This window comes from Seriola aureovittata, chromosome 18 (genome assembly GCF_021018895.1).
Source record: "Seriola aureovittata isolate HTS-2021-v1 ecotype China chromosome 18, ASM2101889v1, whole genome shotgun sequence".
In the NCBI taxonomy this organism is placed as follows: Eukaryota; Metazoa; Chordata; class Actinopteri; order Carangiformes; family Carangidae; genus Seriola; species Seriola aureovittata.
The window spans coordinates 24570001-24585984 of record NC_079381.1 but is presented as its reverse complement, the minus strand read 5'-3'; the positions used below and the strand labels follow the sequence as shown (position 1 = coordinate 24585984).

The 15984-nt window shown below is 45.6% G+C and overlaps 1 long non-coding RNA gene across 1 annotated transcript in view; it reads left to right on the top strand.

Moving 5' to 3' along the window:
• Nucleotides 1-15984, top strand: part of LOC130186659 (uncharacterized) — a 96246-nt gene that overhangs the window by 17762 nt on the left and 62500 nt on the right. The window lies entirely within an intron of this gene.

Here is a 15984-nt window from a genome sequence, read left to right as displayed (position 1 = left end):
TGTGTGTGTGTGTGTGTGTGTGTGTGTGTGTGTGTGTGTGTGTGTGTGAGAGACTGAGACTGTGTGTGTGTGTGTGTGTGTGTGTGTGTGTGTGTGTGTGTGTGTGTGAGAGAGACTTTATAAATATGTAAAACACGTTGTCAATAAACCAAAGCGACAGATCGTGGTCGCAGCGGAGAGACGGACGGTCAGAAGATGCCGACAGAGTGCGTGTAGCCGGAGCCGGGCCGTCGTCCAGCCGGATATAATAATGTCTTTTAATGGCTGCTGATTAATGCACATAATGAAAGGTAATCAATAGTAATAACCTGCAGCAGCTGAGTGGCAGACGTCCTCCCACCTGCAGCTCGTCAGCACAAAGTCGACCAGAGACACGTTTTTATTTACACCTCAAACACATCATTCGCCTCCTCAGCCTGGCGTCGTTAAACACCCCCCCCCCCCGCTAAAATGTATTGCCATTTAAACATGACAAAGAGGCCATTGAGGTGGCCATTACAATAATCCATCATGTCTTCCAGTGGTTGGATCAGCGTTGCGGTAAATCCAATCTAAGCAGGGTCAACAGTATTTTTTCCTCCAATATGGCCGACTGCAGCGTCGCCTGTGTCGCTGTCATCGCTTAGCTTTTGTCAACACGAGGCCACGGAGACACATTAATGCTGCAGAGCTGACACCGGGCAGACGCACAGATCTGCTGCTGCTGTTAAATACCATCATCCAGCACACCTGAGCTGCAGCTGCTCTGCAGGAGCCTCAGTCGCTTCGCTCCTGCGTTTGTCGTTTTGACTCTTTGTTCTGTCAGTGCTGCGGGATTTGACATTATTATGAAAACAGGAAGTGGCGGTGCAGTGGTGCAGTGGTTGGTCCTGTTGTGTCACAGTGAGAAGGTTCTGGGTTCGAACCACAGACTGTAAATAAAGATGGACGTCAGAGTTCAGAGTGAGCTGCTGCACCCTCGATGTCTTCTTCAAACGTCTTCAGCTTTGGTAAAAACGTTGGACTCAGAGATCAACTGATTAGAGTTTGGTGGCTGAAGGTCAAAGGTCACTGTGACTTCACAAAACATGTTTTTTATTACTCACAAATTCATTCACTGATTCTGACGCAGTTTAACTCAAACACCAACAGGATGAATGAAGTGATGACATTTTATATCCAGAAGGTCAAAGGTCAACTTCACTGTGACATCATAATGTTCTGTAAAAACACCCCTGGCCATTATTCCCTGCTGTAGCTCAGGAAGGAGAGGCTGTGACCATGTTTCTTGCATCTTGATTGGTTGGCGCAGGGATACAGCAGTGAGGCGGCGGCTCTAGTTTTTTGCATGCCGACAGTTTGTCCGGATAGATTGGATATGATCGGTCCGGCTCCATGTAAAGCAGCGTACAAACGGCTGCAGACCAAACAGTGTAATATAGTAAGGTGTTAAATGGTGACTAATGTGCAGGTATGGATCTCTTGTCTTCCTCGGGCTCTGTGCGTCCCCAGTCATCCTCCAGGCAGCCTAAGGAACCCCCATATAGAGTTAATCATTACATCCCAACCCCTACCCTCATTGATTACCCGCACAGCGAGGCCGGCGGAGCAGTCGATCCTGCGCTCGATGCAGATTGCTGTGGCAGAACCGTCGCCTCAGCCTTTAAAGTGCTTTCATTTTCTGTGTTTGTGCTAAAGAAATATCGACCGGCCACACGGCCGCGCTCAACAAGTCAGAGCCCAGTCGATCTGCAGCATAACTGCACCATGTAAAGATACTGTTCAGACAGCTCACACACACACACACACACACACACACACACACACACACACACACACACACACACACACACACACAGTTGATAAAAATAGTTTTTTTCTGTGTGTGAGATTTCATCACAGGTGAATTGACTTGTAGTTAGTGAGAGATGAGACGACGGAGCAGCAGAGCTTCAGCTTCTGTACATCATCTATATATCTGATATAATGATGTCATCGGGTTCATACGTCACCCATGTGACCACCGCTGGAGTCACATGATCACATGGTTTATATAAGCAGCTGAACATATGAGAGTCAAAACAGAGGTGATAGTATTTAAGTCCACAGACACTGGATCCTACATTTCCCATAATGCAACTGGACCACATCTTTCATTAGACCCTCGCTGCGTCCTGATGTCCCGCCTCCATCGTGTAAACATGGACTGTGTCTCAGACATCAGCTGACCTCACCCAGGACTTCAGTTAGACTCGTGTCTTCAGTCCGTCTCCGTCTCGTGGACACGATATCTCAGTCATGCCTCGAGGGAACTTCTTCAAATTTGGCACAAACATTCACCATTACTCAAGGAAGAACTGATTAGATTTTAGTGGCCAAAGGTCAAAGGTCAAGGTCACGGTGACCTCACAAAACACAAAGTTGACCCTCAATAACAGCTCGGGCCATCATCCAACGCTGTAATTCAGGAAGGAGAGATTGTGACCATATTCCCTGTAACTTGAGGAGTTATTCTAGTTTATTTCTTCAGACAGAAGTCTGTTGTCTCTGTATCAGTGTATTATTATGATTCTGAGGATCAGAGAGGTGTGAGCCCAGCGTCGCTGCTTCAGTTTACCTGAGAACAGACGAAGGATCCTGATGATCTGTTTCATTCCTTCACCGTCACACGGAGTTGAAGTCAGCTGACGTCTCCAGTCAGAAGTGACGTGTCTGTATTACGTATCTGGTTCAGGAGGTCGTCCACCGATCAGAAGGTCGGTGGTTCGATCCCCAGCTCCTTCAGTCCACATGTTGAGGTGTCCTTGGTAAAGATACTGAGATACAGTCGTAGATACAGACGTCACCTTGGAACTGATGGACACAGACTAAATGATCAGTGAGTAATTATTCGGCAGATGAATTGTAATGAGAGTAGCTGTTAGCTGCTGCAGTGTAAAGTCTTTGTCTCCGTCTGAGGCCAAATGAAGAGCTCCTCTGTGACAGGAGTGTTTCCTGCTGCAGTCCTGAGGAGACGTTCAGGAACAGCTCAGATGTTCCTGTGTTGACTCTCAGCTGTTTAAACAGCAGCTCTGATACAATGAGTCTTTGCTCAGCTGAGCAAAGGCTCCCCGGCTCTGAATGGATGTGCTGTCCACGGCCGTCACACTTACAGCTCAATATGTTTTACAGTGACCACACGGGCCGACGGAGAGCTGCGTTTGACTCCTGAAAACAACAGAGGATCCCAGTCTTTACTCAGAGTGCAACACTTCACTGTGGAAACTTAAATCACAGTCTGTTTAATCTCTGCAAATCCTCAAAGTGTTGAGCATCTCTTTCACCGCCGTCGCCTCGCTCATTATTTCAGCTGGAGGATTTGAGTAAAGCTCTCAGACGGCGGCGCCCTCTGACTCCAGATAAGATGTAAAAGCTTTGTTACAGATGTGTAATTTAAAATATGCTCTCCTCTCGTCTCCTCTGAGACATTAAGCAAATGTGCCGAGCGCTTAATCTGCCCTGATTAATATTTTCTCCCAGGGAATAAGTTACAAGGCTTTAAAGTCTCATAAGAAACAAGTTGTGAGACTTATTTAAATCTTTGTAATTTATAGTTTGGGAAACGTGGCTCCCTCCCTCAGTCATGCCTCTGAATGGAAACTGATATTTTCTATTAATCTATATTTTATGAGACAATTGGCTGCTATAAATGAATTAATCAAATAACATCTATATAGCCTTTGTCGTGAATACCTTTAGTGGTTTTGTGGATAATCTCTTCCTGTTGTGATTGTTTCATTATTGTTTTCATTGTTTTTACCTTCTACCACTTTGTAATAAGCCTCTCTTTATAAAGCTTTTATTAGTTTTAACTAATGGCTTCATTGATGATCAATACATTATTACAGATGTTTTCTAGATGAGTTAGTTTGTGTCCGGTGTTGTTTTACTCTTTGTTTGGTCTCCTGATTAAAAACCCTTCAACCAAGACTGAGTCTTAACAAACAGCTGAACCATAAGAATCAAACTGAAACAAGTCAATTCATCAATAAGTCAATTGATTGAAAATGAATGAAATGAATGAAATCTAGTTCTAACATCAGACTGTTGGAGAAAACAAGACGTTTGAAGACTTTAGGAAAATGTGATTGTGAGAAATTATAATTTTTTTTTCATCTTCTAACATTTTGTAAAAAAATCAATAAATCGATCAATTGATAAATTAATTTGCAGACTAATAGATAATTGAAATTATTGTTAGTTACAGCCAAACATAAGAACATTAATCATGAATCTTTAAGAGATTCTTATTAAACTTTGGCACCAAACTAATAATGTGAGAAATGATCAGCTGCTCCTGACAAACGTCATAACTTCACTTTAAAGGAAGAAACGATCGACTGACAGTTTAATTATTGATTGATAATTGTTTCCACTGCTTTATTTTACATGACAGTAAACAGAATATCTTTTGGTTTTGTGCTGTTGGTCGGACAAATGAAAACATTTGAAGACATTATCTTTGACTCTTGAGCTTTCACCGTTTTCTCCCATTTTATAGAAGAAACAATCAGTTGGTTGATCAATAAATCAACAGATTGTTAATGATAAGAATTGTTAGTTACAGCCTTAAACCAAACAGGTCTGGAATTGTTGGTCTAATAGATAGTTTGAGTATGAAACAGATCAGTTGGATTTCCTTTATGTGAGATCGACACCACGCAGGAGTAGATGGTTGTTCACCTGCTCCCTGGTGAATCCACTGTTTACTGCAGAAATGTAAAAGTGCCTGAGTAAACTCCATTTAATGTGGCCTGCAGTATCTGAAATACATAAATATGTCAAGTGAAGGAGCCTTAATAGACCTGCTTAGGCTGGTAATTGCAGCAGCATTGTTTCCTTCTGATTAGGACAAAAGCGTTCCCCGAGGACCCCCCATCCTTCAGCTGCTTCATCTGCATTAGCTGCCTCTTCCCCTGCTTTAATCTGCTCTCTCCTCAGGTATTTAGAATAAATCAATGGGAATACATGATTGTTTAATGATTTTTGGAGGAGCTCTCTTCGACCACAGCTGCATGATTTAGAATGACTAATTCCACTTTTTACCATTGATCCACGGCTGTGGGGGCCGGGCGTCCTCACCGAAGAATGGCTGCATTTAGAGACCGCTCGGTGGACTCGCCCGGCTTTTAGCAATGAGGAGATCGCTCAAGGTTAAAGAAACACTGAAGAATAAGAGGGAGAAGTGAGTGGAGGGAAACCGTCTTTAAAAGAAATGTGTGGAAACCTCAAATCGACGGACGTAGCGAAAGACACAAACACGACGTTTTCATTTACTAAATTGCCATTGATCGACAGAAGGAGAAATTCATTTGTTTTCTTGCTTTGAAAGGTCAAAGGTCACACTTCAGCTGGGTGGGTGTGACCTTTGATTCAGTGTCTTGCTCACCGGCACTGTGGCAGGTGGGTGTTCACGTGCACAATGGCGAGAAGCACATTTTTAAAAAAAACTTTATTGACAAAACTAAAATGTACAAAAGCGATAAATTAAAAATCAGGGAAACAGTCACAGAGGAAAAGACAATGATAAAACAAACAAGTAAATAAATACTCATGTAGGTCACGTTCAACATTTAGATAAATGAGTTTCCGATTGTAAAATTCGTCTTTATGCAGATGATGCTGCTAATTTATCATTTTTATACATATTTTATATAAACGTTTAATCAGTGGTTTTTATTAAAGCTATAATATCGGTGGCCTGAAAGTCATGTGTTACCAAGGTTACAGGCTTATATTAGTTTTAGGAATCTTTGTGGTTTTATTATATGACATTGTATTTCTGAAGGAAATGGCGTTAAACTAGGAGGAGATACTTACATTTATGAATAAAAATGTACTGAAAGGATTTTTTATTTTAATGGGAGAAATATGATTATATAGTAAGTAAAAGTGTAGAAGTTGTTAATGTAATGATATAAGAAAATTCATCTTTTTTTATTTTTAAAACCTAAAACTAATGACAGAAAACAAAATGTGACCTGATGGTGGCGCTAGAGAAGAAGTCGGAGGATCACCACAGTCTGAAGGGTTCATCCTCTGGAGATCATGAATGTCAGTACAAAGAGCTGCTGACAGAGTTTCTCTTTTTAAATCAGTGTTGGGACAGAACCAAGAAAAAGTGGTTGAACCACCAGAGGGACTCTCAGGGTCCAGCATGAGGACCGAGTCTATATGAAGCTCTGAGGTGGATGTCCAGACCTCTGCCCCCCCCCCCCCCCCCCGATGCTCCATCTGATGAATTGTGCATTCAGCCTGTAACATGGTGTTTATCTGTTACTGAGCCAGTTAAAGGTGAACTCATTATTCCTGCATGTAGCTTCGTGAGGCCTGTGTGGCTCCGGGGGCCGAGAGCTGTTGCCTGGCTTGTTGATGGACACCTTAATTACAGTGGAAGCTGATTAATTATGGGGCTGCCAGTTGCCACTTTGCCATGACCCCCCCCCCCCCCCCCCCCCCCCCCCATTCCTCAGCTGGTTAAAAAATCAAGTGAATGTCAGTACTGCAGACCAAGAACTACAAACATCCTCTGATTCTGAATTAATTAAAAACAACTCTTACCTGTGAGGATCTGTGATCACAGCCGTCCTCCTTCATTTTTATTGATCAGTTTACTGATGGATCAACGGGGCAGCGACACATCAACCTGAATGAATTATAAGTGATCTGTGCAGGACTTCAGGTCTCAGTTGGACTTCAGGTCTCAGTTGGAGCTCAGGTCTCTGTTGGACCTCAAGTCTCTGTTGGACCTCAAGTCTCTGTTGGACCACAGGTCTCTGTTGGACCTCAGGTCTCTGTTGGACCTCAGGTCTCTGTTGGAGCTCAGGTCTCTGTTGGACCTCAGGTCTCTGTTGGACTTCAGGTCTCTGTTGGACTTCAGGTCTCTGTTGGACCTCAGGTCTCTGTTGGAGCTCAGGTCTCAGTTGGACCTCAGGTCTCTGTTGGACTTCAGGTCTCAGTTGGACTTCAGGTCTCTGTTGGACCTCAGGTCTCTGTTGGAGCTCAGGTCTCTGTTGGACCTCAGGTCTCTGTTGGACTTCAGGTCTCTGTTGGACCTCAGGTCTCTCTAGCCGTGTCCTGGTTCAGGGGCCACATCCTTCCTGAGCGTTGTGCGGTCTACGGCGGTGTGGCCTCCTGTAGTCGTCGTAGATCGGGAAGGCTGAACTGAAATGATTCGGTCTGTTCTATGGAGGATTTTCACTTTGCACTTTTACTGTTTTGTCGCAAAAGTGCGGCTCCTGTTGCCTAGCAACCTCAAAAACATGCAACTTTTTTTTACAAAACCCTTTTATTTTCAGTCTCTTGGTTTTACCAGTTGTACCTTCAGCTGTTGAACTGAGCTGAAACACAGTACTGACATTTAACAGTGTGATGCGGAGCACACTTCCATTACCGGAGCAATGACTCATGGGATATGTCAGACCATGAAGGATCCACCTGTTGGAGCCTTCGTGGATGATCTAATATGTGGATAATGTTCAATGGTACAATCAATATTCACAACATGAATCCTCTGCATTCTATTTCTGCTCTGATATTATTATTTTATTCTGAAAGTCCTGACAGGAAGTTGTGATTCCTGTCTTTCCGCTGCTTCGACGCTTCTTTCAGAGGCTTTTGTTTCAGAACCTTTCAGAGTTAAAGCTCACAATAACTTGAAATAAAACAAAAACAACAACAACAATAAAACAAACTTTCTCACGCTTTTATTTTCCAGGCAAAAAAAGGAAGTGATGTGTAGGTAACTGTTGCTGCTCAGAGGGACATCGATTATTATTCTTTTAGATAAAAAAAATCTTATTCTCAAGGACCACTGTTGTAAAATGTCCAGTTATTTTACTGTATTTTACTATTTAAAAGTGTTTTATTGACAAAAACATAAATCAGTGACTCAGGAAAATAATCAGCGGATGAAATGAAGTTATTTATTAGCTGCAGCCGTGTGTGTTTTGGGATTAATGACGTTCTTTATCTATTTAGGAAATATTTAATCAAAACAATCAGCTTTGTGTTTCTGATGTTTGAACGTCTGTTTGGTTTTAATCTTAATCTTTTCCAGAGACTTATAAAGTCACTTCCTCAGCCTTTTCTTTTTACCCCCCGCCCCCCCTCCTCTGCAGAAGTGGACCAGCTCCTCTGTTTACCCACAAAGCCATTAGGTCAATGATGTCAGACTGCAGGAGGCTGAATAAAGGACACAGTCTGTTTGAGCTGCCTCTTCCTCCTCCTGCTCCTCCTCCTCCTCCTCCTCCTCCTCCTCACACACACTCTGTTATTTGAAGTGTGTGACGGTGACATTTACATATTTTAGCTTCTGAACTTGTCACAGACGATAATTTTGCCCGAAGCCGACGAGCACAAAGAGCACAGGTCTGAACAGGAACAGGAATGTTCTTATCCTCGTTAGAGTTATTGGACTTTAATCAAAATCACCTTGTAATTGGTGTCTTTGATTAGATTAGTTGGAATAAAATCAAGCCGTCCCCTCCCCTTTAAAAGGATTAGGGCAGGTTAAAAAACACTGCTCACTGCGAGCGGCAGCCGAGCAGCGAATGCAAATGCAATCTGGAAAAAAAGCATCTGATGGAGGGAAAAAAAAATGGACTTGTTGGGAATGCAAATTGGCCCGGCCCCGTTTTATGCTAATGACAGAACGGCAAAACATTTCAATGTATTCTTGTCTTGTTACAGTCGGGCTAAAAGCTTCTAAATCCCTACCATTTACCAAATTAAACTAATTTCAAGTGCTTCCAAAAGGCACATCTGTAGGCTGACGTTTGTCCCCCGGCCTCGGAGAAGTGGGCTCCGCCAAAGCATTCAACATCCCATTGATCCTTGAATAGTCATGCCTGTCAGGGAGCCATATCAACCATTATCATTCTAATTTTACTGCCTTTCTTGGTCCCTAATCTAATTTGCAATGATGCTGCAGCATTTCGCGAGGCCACTGCACTTTCTTCAGAATTTCAACAAGGGCATTAAAACCCCCCCAATTTACATTAATGAAGTGCACATTTAATTAAGGCGGGCCGCAGCAGAGCTGTGGAGGAAGACATGTTGGACACCAGGTGGAGGAGACGGGTGGAGGTGAGGTGAGAGGAGGGAGACGACTCCCTCATCAGCTCGTTGTGACAAACAAACAGAGTCTAGATAAATAATAAAAAAATACAGTATTCATTTAGTAGAAAACTTTATTTATATTCCTCCGCGCCGGCGACAGTCAGAGCCGCCATTTTGTTTTCAGGTTGTCCGTTCTCGTGGACACGATGTCTCAGTGACACCTTGACGGAATTTCTTCAAATTTAATAAAAACTTTTGCTAAGACTCAAGGACGAGCTGTTTAGGTTTTATGGGTCAAAGGTCAAGGTCACGGTTTATCTCTGTACCGCCGTGACGGAACAAACGTTCACCTGGACTCAAGGAGACCGGGGCGAGCACACCTGGATGACCTGTCTGTAGCCACGCAGGTGAAACCCAGGGCAGAAAAGCTCTGGCTGCTTTCAGCCAAACAACACTTACTAGCTTTTTTCAGGGCTTTCAGCAGCACCACATGGTCTTCAGTCGTAGAGTCAAACCTAAACTTTAGATGTTGAAGAAAGAAAGAGAATTTAAAAAACATTTTTATTATTAACGGAACGTTTTCAACAATCATTTGACTTTTGACCAAAACAAATCTGAACTCAAACTCAACTTACTTGCTTTTTGTGAAGCTTTCAAGCGTACCTCATTGCCTTCCTCAGCAGACTTGTCAACAAGCTTTTGAAAAAGCCAGTAAGTGGACCTTAAGTTCAGATTCTTTTAGTTTTGACAACATGACTAAAAACAGGAAGCAAGGCTCAGCCAATCACGAGCTAGCAACCAAACTTTATTCTGCAGTTTAGTGGAGATCCTAAATATTGATCGTCTCCTAAGTATTAATCTGTGTATTATTTTCTCAATTAGTCAATTAATTCATCAATTAGTTTTTATTAGTTCCTATAATATAAATGTAATCTGTAATGGACAAAATGTTGTTGCTTTCAACTGAATGAATCAGTTTCGTTTATTAAATTAACAGTAAAAAAACAAAACGTTCCCAGTGTGGTCATGGGGCGTGGTCAGGGGGCGGGGCCAGGCGGTGACTGGACAGGACTTCCTGCTCATTGTGAGGCGTCGCTGAGACTGAATCTGACAAGAATTAGAAACACAGAGTCTTTACCAGGGTGGCCTGCCAATCTGTGGGGGGGGGGGGCTCTCCCCTGCTCTCCCTCTTTGTGTCTTACAGATGGGGGGGGGCTGGTATTAGTGAGCCGGGCTCAGTTTGGGTGTCCTCAGAATAAGTGGTGGTCTCTGGGGTGGAACTGCAGAGGGAGGGGGCCAGACGAGGGACAATGACCCCCCCCCCCCCGGCTGTGAAAAGGCAAAGTTATAAATTCATCTATTTGCTCTCTGCTGACCTCAGCTCTGAGCCGGGCCGGCGCAGGGGGGTCGGCGCTCTCCCACAATGCATCAGCCTGTCACAATCTGGAGGGGAAGGTGAAGCAGGAAGAAAGACGACCAGATGCTTTATTGTCTTTGTCATTTCCACATAATTAGCCGGGAAGAAAAGTCCCCCCCCCCCCCACTTTAATCACGCTGAATGAACTTGAAGATTTCCATTCTGCCCCAACACCCCCCCCCCCACCCCCGCCCCCCACCCTCATCACGGCCTCGACCGACCCAAAACTGCAGAGTTTAACTGTGCGTGACTATGGACTGTGAAATTGGTTAACACACACACACACACACACACACACACACACACACACACACACACACACTGACCCACCCCCTGCTGACTGTTGATGTAGTTGAACAGATTAAGAGAATCAATCTGTTAACACCTCCTAACATTAGAGGGGGGGGGCTGATTTAATGGGGCCACTCAGCCTGAGAGCGGAGCGCCGTCATTAGTTAAGACTCCGTCCGCGGCACCATCAAACCCACATTAGTCTGTTGATGATGTTTAATTTGCTTTTGATAAGCCACCTGAAAGTTTCCCTCCGGCTGACGAGCCTAATAGTTACTAATTACTCAGATATTACTAATGAATTAAAAAGACATTTACCTCGACGACTAAACTCCTCGTTAAGGAAATGAACAGACGCATTGACTCAGATGATGAGACACAGTCGCCACGGCGATGACTGTTAGTCACCGTGCAACAGGTGGTTTCATCCTCGTTTATTGACAAACACAATCGTCATCATCGTTCATCAGTTAAACAGTGAAAAGGCGGGAAAAGTAAAACGGAGACGACAGGAAAATACAAACACGCTCTCTGTGCAGGAGCTCCAGGTGCAAAGACATTCAGGTGCAGATGTTCATGAACATTAATCTGAATTTAACTTTGACTAGCTGTAATAATGATTAGTCAGTGTTTGAAGGTGAACGTTTACAGTTTGAGTTGTGGAGGGAGTTTGTGTCTGAGCTGCGACTCGAGAAGAAGAAGAAGAAGAAGAGAAGCCTCTCATCCTCCTCATAATCTCCTCTCGTGTCAAAGGAAGTGGCAGGAAACAGAAAAGCACAAATCTGAAGATCAATTAAAGTTAATGCAGCTGGACGAGCTCGGCTCTCCATACACAAGAACCCCCCCCCCCCCCCCCCCGCCCCCCCCCCCCCCAGTGAGGCGCTGAAAGGAGCTCGAGATGAATGGCCCACTTTATTACAGCGTGCCATGTGCAGTCAGACAGCAGCACCAGGCCCATTCTGCCTTCAGCCTTTATTAACAGGCTCCAGGGGGGGGCTTGTAAAACCGTCCGGGGGGGGGGGGGGGGGCTGCATAACAAAAATCAGCCTGGAGTTAAAGCCCAGCAAAGGACTGTGGGTGGGCTGCTGGTGCCCCTCTGCCCCCGCCCACTCTGATGGGTGATTCCCACCATAGTTCTGGGTGTGCCCCCCCCCCCCCCCCCCCCCCCCCCGGCTGACAGCTTCACGGGCAATGACGCTAACTCATCACTTAAACCCTCCGTCATAAAAGAGGCCATATTTCCCTCAGGCGGCAGCGTTAAGTGGCGGTATCTGTCCAGTATAGAGCGGCGAGGGACACGACAGCCCCCCCCCCCCCCCCAGGCCCCCACATCAGGCCCCCACATTAGACCCCCGCTGGCAGCCTGAAGACCGAACACAGGCCTCAACATGGAGCTGAGTACGGTGTGAAATCAGCCACAAAGAGGCCGACGGCGAGGAGCAGGTCACACACTCGGACAAGATGTCCGCCCTGCAGTGAAGACCTCATCGGGGGGGGGGGCGGGTCCAGACTCAGACCTGGTCCTGATGGGCGGAGTTATCCTCACCTTCCTCTAACACCATCGCTCTCCTGATGGACAGTTTCCATCTCATCATCACATGCTCTTCTTTCATGTTAAAACCTGGTGCCTACATTACCCACAATGCACCTGTGATGCACCTGTTTAGTATTGAGGTGGAAATAAACAAACACAAACACAGAAACATGTTTCCACCTGAAGTTCTGCTTGTTCAGTAAAAAATCTAAAACATCTTTGTTACTTTGTGAAGCTGCAGCCAGCTGTTAGCTTAGCTTAGCTTAGTTTAGCTTAGCTTAGCTTAGCATAAAGACTGGAAACAGCCTGAGCCAGGCTAGCTGTTTCCAGAAACTCCCTTAATAACACGTTGTATGTGGTTTGTTTTAGATTCATCAGCTGACAGCTCTGGACCTGTAGACGTCCTCAGTGTCTTTGCACCTGTGTCTCCAAGTCTCTTGTTATTGGACGTTAGTCTGAAGGTGAGAAGGAAGTGAAATAACAGGAACAAGCTCGTTGTGTTGCAGTAATTCAAATGAAAGAAGAGAAACAGCCAAACTTCCTGAGAGTCAACACGTCTCCTCCTCCTGACCCGGGGGGGTGGGGGTGGGGGTGGGGGCGTGAGTTGGAGTGACAGCTGGATGCTGGGGGGTCTGAGTGGACGGGGAGAAAGGGGAGGACGAGGTGTGTCGAGCCGTCAAAGGATGAGTGTGGAGTGTGGGGCGGGTGTTGGGGGGGAAGGTCGGGGTGGAGGGGTGTGTTTATGTCTGTGTGGGTGGGGGGGGGTGGACTGTGTAAAGCCAATGAATAAATCAGTGGTTAGTAACAGTATTTGAATAACAGCAGGAGGAGGGGGGGGGGGGGCGCTGCAGCTGCATTACTGAACAGACAATAGCCTCTCAACAGATGGGAGCGTTTGGTTAAAGGGAGTCAGGCTCTGGTTAAGGAACACGCCGCCCACCGCTCCGTCAGCGGCGCTCTGACAGGTGGTCTGATCCGCCGGCCCCCGGCCTTTCTTCACACTATGTCGCACTTTGTGTGTCGATTTCACGGGGGCGTGTCTGAGCCCTCCACCGTCCCGCGGCGAGGGCCTTGATGTCCGCCAGCTTTTAGAAAAGATCGGTCTCTTCGTAATCCTGATCCGAAGGCGAGGACGAGGAGGAAGACGAAGGTCCATCTGTCGCCGTGTGAACCTCTCATGTAGAGCAGCGCGCACTGTCCACAGGTTTGATTCCTGTCAGAGAGGAGCACCTTTAATACACCAGCTGATCGTTCTGATGGAGCGCGTCCTGGACAGGAAGTAGCCGTAGGTTCAACAACAACAAAATGTAAATCAACTCTTGTTTTTCTTGAGTTTAAATTCAAGATCCAAGACATCCAGATGCTGATCACACATGGTGACTGCACAGGTGTGTCACAATAAAAGTCCACTTTAAAACGTGCAGTTTTATTTTACTGTGTGATGAGTCGGTGTCTGGACGCTCGCCTCCTCAGGCTGTCGATTGTTGGAGCTCCTCCTCACTGACTGTGAAGCTGCTGGATGTTAAACAGGAAGTGGATCACGCCGTCGCACATGTAGATCCAGATCTGTGTCCCACCTGTGATGCTTCCGCACAGGTGGGACAAGGACTAAACTGAGCATGTGCAGAGTGAATCAGGTGATTCAGATCTTGATGCTGATTGGAGGAATTGAAGTGTTAAAACCATCCCGCTCTCCTCTACTTCTGCTCTTCTAATCTCAGCATCATTGTAAATGATCGTCACCCCTCAAAGTGTCTCTGAGAAAATCAATAATATTGAATATTTAATAATAGTTCATCATTTTTAACAAGGTTTTTATTAAAGGCCTTTAAATGATCAATAAATCATCAATAAATCATCTATGAACTTTAAGTCTTTGTAACTTTGCGAAGAAAGGTTTTATATAAACAAAGTTTATTATGCTGTTACCGAAGCTGGCTCATTATAAGTGTTTACCTCCGTCTTCATTGTGACTTTCTGTTGATGGTGTACAGCTGTGTGCTTGCCTGACCCCCCCCCCCCCCCCCGAGAGAGAGAGAGAGAGAGAGAGAGAGAGAGAGAGAATCCCCTCTCTGTATAAACTGAATCATATTTATTCTCCTATCCATAAAGCAGTTAGCGCTGTTAGCATTAGCCTGCGTTAGCTCTGCATTATGTGGTTTTATTAGCTTCAGAGAGACGACTGATCCTGCTGCATCTGAGAGTCTGGGACACTGAGGACGTTTGAGTTAATCACTCTCTACGTTTGGCCGCTGATACCCCCCCCCCCTCTGCTGCCCCCCCCCTCTCATATCCCTCACATGGATAATGATATTTCTTGGTTGGGATGAGGCCTCCTCCTCCTCCTCCTCCTCCTCCTCCTCCTCCTGTGAAGGTTGTAGTTGGAACAGGAGGACGAAGCTTCTCCTTGCTCTTCAGTTGGTGATTGTCTTTGGGAATGAATTATTTTTAAGTGAATTAGGCAGGATGCATGATGGGACGGCCTGATTTGGAGCTTTGTGGAATCTCATTAAAAGCAGCTTTGTTAGCCCCCCCCCCCAGTAATGACATGCAGAAGTCCAGGCTCGGCCGCAGGTCTGCTCATAATGGGCCTGATTCATGGGTCTTTGATTGCTGTGTAGAATTGGATTAAAGGATCATCGGCTCTTAAAGACTGCAGAGAAATAAACGGCTTACTCGCCGTCGCCGTGCCGACAGTTGCTGCTTTGCTTACATCAGCTCGCCGCACAAGGAGAGGTGAAAGTCAATTAAACATTAATGCTTCTGTTGCATTAACGCTCGGCCTCTCGGCGCCGCTCCTCTCCTCGTTTCAGGGTTTTACCGGTGACGCTTAACGGGTTGACTTCCTGTCTCCGACCTGGACGTCACAGCGACGCAGCTGAAGGTTCTGGACTCAGAGATGATCCAAACCTTTGAGTTGTTGAATAAGTTAGAGCTCCATATTTTCTTCTTCTCCTGTGTTTTATTTGTTGATCCATAAGAAGATATGTTTCATCACCAAGCGATGAAACAAGGTGGGAATCGAACACACGGCTGTCCTCCTCCTGGACTCTCTCTCTTTATTCTCTGTCACAGACACGTCCCCTTTTACTCCTGTCATCATCACTTCGACCACCACTGTTGCTTAGCAACAAAACCTAACTGTGATGTCATAACAACCTGCTGCTGAGACGACCTGTGGGCTCGTGTTTATTCGTCTGAGGCGGCCATTTTGTTTTCAGGTTGTCCGTCCGTCACATTCTGGACACCATATCTCAGCGACGCCTTGAGGGACCTTCTTCAGTTCAAATGTTGGGGGTCAAAGGTCACAGTGACCTCAAGTGACAATGTCACACAGATGTTTCATGATATTTTGTCTGACTCTGGATAAACAGGATGTGACCTGGAACTAGTTTGTGTGGCGGAGGGATACGAACTGGAGGAGGTGATTGTGAGGTGACAGGAGGGTGGTGTGGTGTGTGACTCAAGGTGAGCCTCCTCAGGTGATCACCATCTTTCCCTGAATCAACGACACGTTACATGTGCTCAGATGTGGCGTGAGCATCCACCTCCTCTTTAAGACGACCCCTCCCCCGGGTCACGGAGAACCACAGATGGGTCATCGCCCCCCCCCCCCGTTCCTGCCTGACGCACACCTTCCAATTTGTGAGCGATATATTCATTA